Genomic DNA, 10,145 nt, shown 5'->3' on the forward strand with positions numbered 1-10,145 from the left:
GCAACCTTTTAAGAAGTGGTCAACCTAAACCTAAGATCAAACTAAGGACACACCATCTTAGTGAAACTGATGGTGGACTACAGTACACGAAGAGAGGAGTTTAAATAAATCTGGATAACTTTCTTAATAAGATTTCAGAATTTCATCAGGCAAGACTAGAATTGTGTCTACAAAGAGTTTGTGAATTATTAGTATTCCATCTTTCTCAGTCTTAAAAAGGAGTTTCTCTACATAATTGATTCAATTGTTCCATTGATTGGAAGATGAAGACAGGTTTACCTTGTTTTTATCATTTTTCCCTGTTCCAGTCCTGCTTAGGACTCTATGTTTAAATTCAATTCTGATACTGCAATGAGATATTATAGAAAAATGAAATCTGAGATCAGCAAGTGCTCTACAATGATCTGACATTTCTGCCTTTATTTAATGTGCAACGTCATCATGGGATCATTTCTAAATATGTATTTTCATTAAACGTTTGTCCCTGGGAGTCCCAGTATGCTATCAGCAGGATATATGTTTATTCTGGACAAAGAACAGTTTGAAAAGGTCACCAATGTCCTTTTCTGAATCACATGGTTCTTACATCGCAAGTTGATTAAACACTCAATATTCTACAATCCACCCAAATGTTCCATGATTCATTTAGATAACCAATGGCTCTAGTTCTTGCTGAAAATGGCCAGCCTGCTTTCCTCTCAGAAAATGTAATTTTCTTTAGCAGTTTTTTCCCCCCTGTTGTTTCTAGAAACACCAAAGCCCATATCAAAATGTTATTTAGGCTGATCCTGGCTTGAAAATTAACTTGCCCAACCCATTTCATTTGGCAGCTTCCATAAAGCAAGCGAAAGTTTTAGTTAAGTTGCTGCCACCCCAAAGTCAATGTACATTTAACGGTGCGTTTAGGTGGGGTTACCTAGCACTTGCCAATAACAAGAGAAGGAAATATATCCCCTTAGGTCAATATTTCTGTAGCTAGGCCATCATGTTTTCTCTGGATGAAAACTGCTGGACATTTAAGTCTAAACTCAAAAAGCTTTCCAATAACTCTCAGAATAATCTCTCTAGAAACAAGATCAGACAAGTTTAAGTCCAGTATATTCTTTGGAAAAGTGACTCAGAACATACTTCTGAAATGTTTCACATATGCACAATACAGGTACCTCTTGTATACATATTGTATTACCCTATCACACAGAGGAGTTAAGAGTCCTTGTTGTGCTTATCATGGTGAGTTCTTTCTCACCCTTCATATACTGGTCCCATCCATAGGATCATTCCATTTACATTTAATTCCATTTACATTTAACTTCCTTCCCCTCTACTTGGTGTCCTCCAGGGAAATTCTGAGCTTTTAGCCATGCTTAGATGGGAATTCACATCTCGGTGATACCAACCTAAGGTAGGCTGCTTACCTGATAAGCACTGTGCTCTCAGATAACTCCTATCTCTATATCTACAGCAGCGTTTCTCAACCTTGGCAACTTGAAGATGTGTGGACTTCAACTCCCATGCTGGCTGGGGAATTCTGGGAGTTGCAGTCCACATATCTTCAAGTTGCTAAGGTTGAGAAACACTGGGAATGAAAGATGATAGATTCAAATATTATAGCACATGAAGTACCAATTTATGGTACATCAAGTTTGAGAAAGGTACATGAAGTTTGATAAAGAGAGCCAGTTTTGTCTAGTAGTTAAGGCACTAGACTAGAAAGCAGAAGACTCTGAGTTCTAGTCCCGCCTTAGGCATGAAAGCCAGCTGGGTGACTTTGGGCCAGTCCCTCTCTCTCAGCCCAACTCACTTCACAGGGTTGTTGTTATTGTATAGAAAATAGGAGGAAGGAGTATTAGGTATGTTCGCCGCCTTGAGTTACTTATAAAAAATAATAAAGGCAGGATTTTAAAAAATCTAAAAAAAAAGTTTCCTTTAAAAAGTTTATGCATAAATTTTGAAACGATGTGTTTTAGGATGCACAGGGATAATTCTCTGTAAGATATAGCTGTATAGTTATTTTGTAGGGTTTTTGCTGGAATCTGCTTATACTGTAAGCATGCTCACTAGAATTCACTGCTTATCAAACCACTTCTGATTTGATACCAAATGTCTAGCAGAGATTTCCCTGCTATAAGCACGTTTCCATGTTTATATCTGAAAATTTTGTGTGCGCAAGTACACATCCACCTGGCCCAATCTATTTACAGTTGAAATAAATCTGCCGTTATATGCAGAGGCTTTGACCTCAGGCACAACTACTAAAAATGCAAAATGTTCAGAATTTGGCAGATTTCTCTATTTACCATCAAGTGTTGTATCTTTTATGTTCTTTTAAAATTTTTGCAAATCATATATGTACTACCACAATTGATTACCTTTTTATTTCCTTTCCACCCCATTCTTTCTTCAGCTTGTATGGCCACCCAGCTCGCAATGACTCTTGGTGGCATACAACCCAATTAAAAGCAATCATTTTAAAAAAAAAATCAAACCGACAAAACAGAGTGGCTACTAAGGACTCCAATCTGCAGTATATGCAACCATGCCCCCAGCAGACAGATTCACTCAACACTCTGGCCCAGCGCCCGAGGGATCAGCCACGTCTTCAAGGCCTAACGAAACGCCAAATCTCAGGGGGGAAACTGTTTCACAGGATGGGCGCCATGACCGAAGGCACGCTTCCTGGGTCCCACCAGAAGGCCTTACTCCACTCTTTCATATAGCACTATATGAAAGTGTCTAAAAAAACATTAAACATACAAGTAAAAAGGCACAAGCAACATTGCTAGAAAAAGTTGATAAGAGAAAAAATAAGATAGGCGAAAGAAAGATTTAGAAACTGTCTGTTGTGTGCGGGGTAATGATGGGATTTAAGGAAGAACAAGAAAGAAATCAATTTGGAATTCTTGGTCTATGGAGAGACATGCTCATCTATAACTCAATGAACCAACAGTTTCCCAATTATCCCAGATTTCAGAGTTCACGCCATACGCTGAACTAAGGAACGGAGGGATGCACAACTCACTAAGATAAAATATGCTGAATTTATTTGTGAAGGTGTGTCATATGAGCCCAGCTTAATTGTGGCCATAAACTAACATAATGACTTCTGGTATAGTTGCTAAGCCAAGCAGAGGTTCTAATTGCAAACTTTCACTGTGTGGCTGAACACTTTAGTCACGCAATCCTCCTCTGCGTACAATACATTTGGGTACATAATGTAAAACGTATCCTACTGATAAAGCATGATTAAGCAAATGAGTGATGCAAGATGGGAAGGACAGAGAAGAAAAAATTAAGAAGTAGTTATAATACAGTTAAAGGGAAGAGATAAAGAGGAAAATCAGGCCACCAGCAGACGTTATAGAAAGATCCACATGGAGAGTTGATCTACTTAAGAAAAGCATTTTGAGGGAGGCCAAACTGAAACATACTAAGCAATTAAACCCAGACCCAAATCTGTGGTTGTCCAAACACTTTCAAAAACAAGTCTGCCAAACTTTGACATAAGCTAACCCATCTCACAGGACTATTGTAAGAAGAAAAGGGAGGGCAGGGAATCTTCCGGATAGCTCTTTGAATTGTACACAATGACGTTTCTTAATTTACGCTCATCGCCAAACTTTGTTAACCTGAAAAGACCTTTGGCACACGCAGAGCAATATTTGTGCACAACCCAATTCGAGAGGGAAAAAAAGCTCTACCGCATTAAAATAGCAAAATACCCCTTAAGACCGAGTTCTGTTCCCAAGATCTGTCCTTAAGTTGAATTTGTATGTAAGCCAGAACAGTATTATTGTATAATACGGTGTAAGTAGTATTGTGTAATGAACTCGAACCATTGGTACTGAACTCGAATTTTGCTACAACAGGCTCAGTCCATAACTACGGGTCCGGTGTATCCCAGGCGGTCTTAACCCGGGGATCCCCTGTACCTTCTCCTCCTTAGTTAGATTTGGGGTCAAGCCTTCAGGAACCCCACCCATCCGAATGAGCAAGGGGCTCAGACACAGAGAGAGTTAAGACGTGTCCCCTCCAACGTCTGAAGGGGTACAGCCGGGTTAAGGGTCTCTGCTTTCCGGCTGCGGCCCCCGTCAAACACACCGGGGCTCTTCTGATGCCTTTCGCCCCCCCCCCCCCGCCGCCCCTGCAGCCTGCCTGGGGGTCCCGCCCGCGCCTCCGGCGGGCTGAGACGGCCCTGAGGATGAGCCCGCTGAACGTCCGGCGGCGGGGAAGGGGGCCGGAGAGGGTCGGCAGCGGGCGAGGGAATCCCCCGGCCGCCCGTCCAACCCGGGGGGCGGGAAAGGACCTCGGCTTTCGCGGCCGGAGCGGATTTCGCCGCAAGAGGAAGCGGAGCGCCAGCCGGTCCCGCTCCCGGCAGCGACGAAGCAAGCGCGCCCTGCCCTCCCGCCCTCGCCAGGCCCGCAGAGACCCCCACCCCGAAGACATCCCCATCGCTCCTTCTTCCCAGCGGGGCGGGGGGAGAAGCCGCCGGCTGCCCTCGAGCCGCGCTGCCACGCCGCGCCGCGGGCCGAAGCGGTGCGGAGCTGCGGCACGCGGCACGCACGCGCTCCGACACGGCCGGCCGGCCGGCGGCCCGCCCGCCCGCGCGCTGCTCACCTGCGCCGCCTCCCCTCGGCCTGGACGCCCGGCGCCGACGAAGCTCCGCTGCCCTCGCGCCAGAAGCCCGGCGAGGCGCTTCTCCCCCGCCTGCGCGGGGGGCCCTCCCTCCGGAACCCGCCAGCCCCAAAGTGGGCGTGGCGGGCGGGGCCGGGCGGGGGGCGAACCGCGCACGCCCGGGGCAAAGGCTGCCGGGATTGGTAGTTCGCCTCGGATGCGGCGTCGGGGCTCCGGAGGCCGCGCCGCGCCGGCGGCTCCTCCGCTCTTTCCGTTTGAGCGCTGGCGGCTCTCCGAAGGAGGAAAGGAGGATGATATCGGGGGGCTCTTCGGTTCTCTGGGGGGCTGCTCCGCCTTGACCCCGAAGCAGCCCCTGCGCGTTGCAGGGTTTTTCTGCCCGGCAAAATATGGTCCCGGTTAAGCATCCTTAAAGTGCAACAGGTGAATAACGACCGAGGTTATCTTTCAACGCTTACTTAAGAGCGCGTGGCAAACTCCTTTTAATTGCATCTGCTAGGCCAGTGTTGTCCAAACTTGGCCACTTTAAGATGAGTGGACTTCAACTCCCAGAATTCCCCAGCCAGCATGGCTGGCTGGGGAATTCTGGGAGTTGAAGTCCACTCATCTCAAAGTGGCCAAGTTTGGACAACACTATGCTAGGCAGAAAAGGCGCTGCCAGATCCCTCCTGATCACGGTCTGGGGGTCTCCCCTCCTGTGCCCACCTGACCGTATAATGTCTTCCTTACTGGCAGCATTTCTTTGCAGGCTTCCGCCCCAAAAAGTGCCTCTTAGCAAACTGCCGCGCAGTGATTCCCCACCTCGACCTGATTAGTGGCGCTCCAGGATCGCCTGGGCTGGTGTTAGTGCTGCGTGTGGCCATAAAGCGGGTCTGGTGCCACTCCGAGAAACAGGGCTTGGAAGCGGGCGCACCTTCCAGTGCAGAGTGAGGGCTTTGGAGCAAACCCGTATTTATTTCCCTGGCAGCTTCACTGTGTGCTGGAAGGGGCCCTTGGCTCGTGGCAAGGGCCCGCTTTCCAAGTAATGCAGGGCCATGCACCGTAGTGCGTGGTTCATGCGCCCTACGTGCCTTAAATTTTCCTCCGCCTTGCTTCAGATAGCATGTCTCTCATTAGGACTGGGTCATCTGTAGGAATTGCTGCCCACGTTGGAGGTTTTCAACCTTGGAGGTCATAATTTTGAGGAATATACAATTGAACCGTTCCAGTCTTAGGTATGCTCACTGGGTGGGCCCAGCACGTTATCTGCTTTACTGTCTAGTAAAGGCACGTATCCTGGGGGGTTAATGCACACATTTTAATACGTGCGTGTAAAAACATTTTATACCAGTGTTTCTCAAACTTTCTGCAGTAAGGGCCAGCGTATAAATATTCAGGGTATGCGGAGATCATCCAGTTAAACACTCCCTTTTTACATTTTAGTTTCTAAGACCATGAGAGCTCACATTTTGTGGGTGAATGGGGTTGCATTTGTGTATGTGTCCCCATCCCTCCCATTTTTAAAGACTTTTGAAACTAAATTTTCTTTAAAACATTTAATGTCTAAAATGAAACATTTATTGAATTGTTTAATTTATTTTATACTATACAACTCCCAATGGCTTTTATGTATTTTATATGTCCTGTGCCATAATAACAATTTTAGCACAAACTTGCAGGTCAAAAATGTTCTGTTAGAAAATTCTCAATCCTGAAGAGCTACAGGCAACAGGATCTTCTGCCCCATGAAATTCCATTTTTAGATATTCATCATCATACTTTCTATTCTTATGCAAGATCATAATTTCATTTAATGCAGCATGTGTGAACTCAGTTGATAACTGCACTTGAGGTCTATTTGCTGTTGTTAATTTTCTGAATTTTAGGACACATGCTGTTACTTGTATTATGCCTCATACGCATCGATGAACCAGTTTTTAATCACTGATCCCATCTTGCAAACCAGCTGTTGGCATGAATGCCTCAACCTTTAGTAGGCATAAGGGGGCAAGTCAGCTCTTGTCAGTTGACCTGCTGTGGGGCGGGGTGGGTGGGTGGGGAGGCAAGGCTGAGATGATAAGCAGGCTCCTGCTCCTGAATGTGGGGAGAATACAGTGGACCACCTGGTGAACCTCCATGGACCCCACTTTGAGAATCACGGTATTACCCATACATAAAAGTTCAACATTTGCATGTGAAAAATAAGCTTCTCGGTGTAGTTCTGAAAATCCAAATGCTAAAGAGATTGAGTTACAGGCTTTGCGTGGCAGAAAATGAGTTTTCCAAAGTTCAACATGTGGTATAGACCTAGGAGTTAGGTTTCAATCAGGAGTTAGGAACTTGCAACCCTCCTAATATTGTAAATTAATTTCCCAGCCAGCATGGGCAGTGGTGAAAGACACTGGGAGTTGGCTTAACAGTCACAGTCTGTCTCGTACTCTAGGAAACTACACCCACTGTTATCTTACTAATTCAGAGAGTGGTGGGCAACTAATTTGCTGAATCCAGGTCATCTGGGGTATATCAGATTAGACAAGTGTAGTATCAGAAACGGCTAAACTAAAGTGAGGTGCAAAAAGTTTGTGATACAAACTATATATGTCTTGCATTAGCAGAAAAAAGCCAAATATTTTCACTAACTATATGGCCCAAACCCTTTTCTGTTCCACCCATAATAGCAAAATTTATTATTTTTATAATAACTATTTTTTAAGAGCAAAATTGTTTTTTATTGTTTTATCCATGTTAGCAAAATTCAGAACAAGGGCATCGCAAACACATATTGGTTAATATTATGACCCAGAGTGAAAAAACCCATAGGTTTAAGGTGCTTGGAACTGCACAGTATTTGATGTACTGTATTATCGAGATTCTGATAGGAATGAATGTAAATGATTTTTAAAACCATTTTTCCAAGAGATCTATCCTCCCACCCAAGTGAAAGAACTGTGAGCTCAAGGAAAATGATGTTTATATTAAACACACTGCATGATATTTCATGTACTACTGAGAGTCTGATAGGAATGAATTTAAAGGTCATTTTTCAGGAGGCCTATTCCCCCACCCAAATGAAAGAAATGAGAGTTCAAGGAGAGTAATGTTTATATTAAATACACCAGATGATGTTTCATGTACTTCTGAGATTCCATTAATGAATTTAAATGATTTTTGAAGTCATTTTTAGAAGGTTTCCTCCCCCTTCCTGAAACAACTGGCAGTTTAAGGAGATTAATGTTATATAAATACATCGGACGAATGTGTTATATGCTTGATCTGTAAAGTCAAATCCACAGTATGTATATTCGGATTTGCTGGTCTGCAAGTAAAACCAAACCAAGAAATGCTTATTTTTTCTGAAACTACAGATATTTCTCTTCATATTAGGTGAAACACTATAGCACATTCTGTAAATCTTGGTATAAAATGGAGAATAAGCCTACTTGATCCATAAAGTCCGTTCCCTAATTTGGGAACAATCTAAAATTATGGATGTTTAAGTATGGACAACAGGGTTAAAAGTTCATTGAGGAATTCTTTTTGGTCATCTGCATTGGATTTTTAAGTGTACACCATTTACTTGTGTAAACATTACATGTGAGGGTGTGGAAATGACTGTCTAGGTCTTATGTTTATGCCTATGTCTCCCTGAAAATTTACTCCTGTGGTAGTTGCCCAAAGATGGGATGACACCAGGTTGCTGAGACACTAACCCATGCATGGGACAGGCATGTATTGGCATAGTTGAGAAACCATGCTGAACTTCCCAGCTCCTCTAACAATACAGTAATGGGATTCTGAATTTTGCTCTATAATAAATACAGGTGGTCCTCGCTTAACAACCACTTGTTCTGTGACCATTCAGACTTGCGATGGCACTGAATGAATGGTACTTAGGACCAGTCCTCAGAGTTCCAGCCATCACAGCATCCTAGTGGTCATGTGGTCACCATTTGCGACCTTCTTTGTCGGCTTCCTACAAGCAAAGTCAGTGGAGAAGCTGGCAAGAGGTCGCAAATGGTGATCATGTGACATCCTCACTTAACAACCCACCAGTGCTGGAATTGCCATCACTAAGCAGCGTGGTCATGTAACACCACACTTTATGACCACGTTGCTTAGCAATGGCAATTCCGGTCCAGATTGCCGTTGTTAACTGAGGACTATCTGTAGAACTCTTTAATAAAACAGAACACTAATTGTGAACCTCATAATTCTGTCTCATCACAGCATTGAAATTGTGTGGTGACAAGCAGGGTGTCTCCAGGGGTGGGGAATCAAGATCTGCAAGATGACAGGCACAGCTTTGCACTTGGCGCCCCACCCCTTTTGTACATGTGGGGACGCAGTGGCTTAATGACGCTGAAAGTTGCTGGCCAGAAATGGTCGACGCTTCAGCGGTTCGAGTCCAGCCTTCGCGTTAGCAGGGTGAGCTCCTGTTTCCTCCCCAGTTCCTGTCAACCCAACAGTTCGAAAACTCACGTGAGTAGATAAATGGGTACTCTCACTCCGGTGGGAGGAAAAATGCTGGTGGCGCCTTGCAAAAAGGAGTCGGGAGCAGTTGCTGGTAAGTGCGAAAAGGGCGTGAAGCAACGGAAACCCCACCTCCTGCGCACGCCAGCTGGGCTCTGCTCTAGGAAGGAGGCTCTGGCAAACCACTTCCGAAACACTTGCCTTGAAAACTGCAAGGACTCGTCCAAGCAGTCACTGCAGAGTCGGTAACGACTGAGCGCAGATAAAAAAAAACAAAAAAACAAAAACAAAAGGGGTGGCGCTTTGATTGGGTCAAGTACAGCCTCCTTAAGCAATGTGTGCCTGACCCACCTTGAATTAAAATAAATAGAAGAATGTTTCTTGCTTAGCAATTGCACTCTCATCATTCTATCAAATTATTTTATGATCATTCATACAGTATTTTATTTTCCTCACTGCACCATTGTCACACAGGATACTCTCAAAAGTTCAGCCGAATGATAAGTTTCTATTCCTTTCTACCTCCAATTTATAAAATCAGCAGATATGTACATTTTGTAGTGTGGCAAATGTAGATAATATATTTCTGGAGCCACTGGTGTCATCTGTATCACTGCAGCAGAAACAGGAAATCTTTCTGGTTCACAGGAAGACAAATTTCTCAACGGCTTTTTTTTAATATGTCCTTGACTACAAGGTCGAGCTCTTTTGAAGTCAGAACTGTCCTTTGGAAACACTGACTTAACGAGCAGTGCGTTCTGCAATTAATAGCTTAGCAGTCATCTTAACATAAAAGAGAAAATAGAGGCATATTCTGTGTAACACGTTTTTCTTCAGGCTGAGGAACTGCGAAGAGGAAATTCACCTCCACTCTGCTCTCTAACAGCTAGGGAAATCAAGAGATACTGGGGTGTACAGTATCTCTTAAGTTTATGATCTTAATCACAAAGAGATTAAATTTATGACCTGTATCTGTAGAAGCTCTCCCAGTTTCACCACACTCAACTTTCTAGATTAGCTGGACGGATGAAGAACTTCCGAAGAGATCCCACAATTATATTTGCTCG

At 44.3% G+C, this 10,145-nt stretch overlaps 1 protein-coding gene across 4 annotated transcripts in view; it reads right to left on the reverse strand.

The window, feature by feature from the left end:
• SLC26A5 (solute carrier family 26 member 5) overlaps positions 1 to 4,750 on the reverse strand; it is a 28,937-nt gene extending 24,187 nt beyond the window's left edge. For all 4 annotated transcript variants that reach the window (XR_015795118.1, XR_015795117.1, XM_088134959.1 and 1 more), the window contains exon 1: positions 4,615 to 4,750. The gene's annotated coding sequence lies outside the window, so the exon portion shown is untranslated. The remainder of the gene's footprint in view (positions 1 to 4,614) is intronic.
• Positions 4,751 to 10,145: the final 5,395 nt, after the last annotated feature.

The sequence above is a fragment of the Python bivittatus genome, unplaced genomic scaffold (genome assembly GCF_059951505.1).
Source record: "Python bivittatus isolate LINGU-HERP-01145 unplaced genomic scaffold, Pbiv_v1 ctg000120_np1212, whole genome shotgun sequence".
NCBI classification, from domain to species: domain Eukaryota; kingdom Metazoa; phylum Chordata; class Lepidosauria; order Squamata; family Pythonidae; genus Python; species Python bivittatus.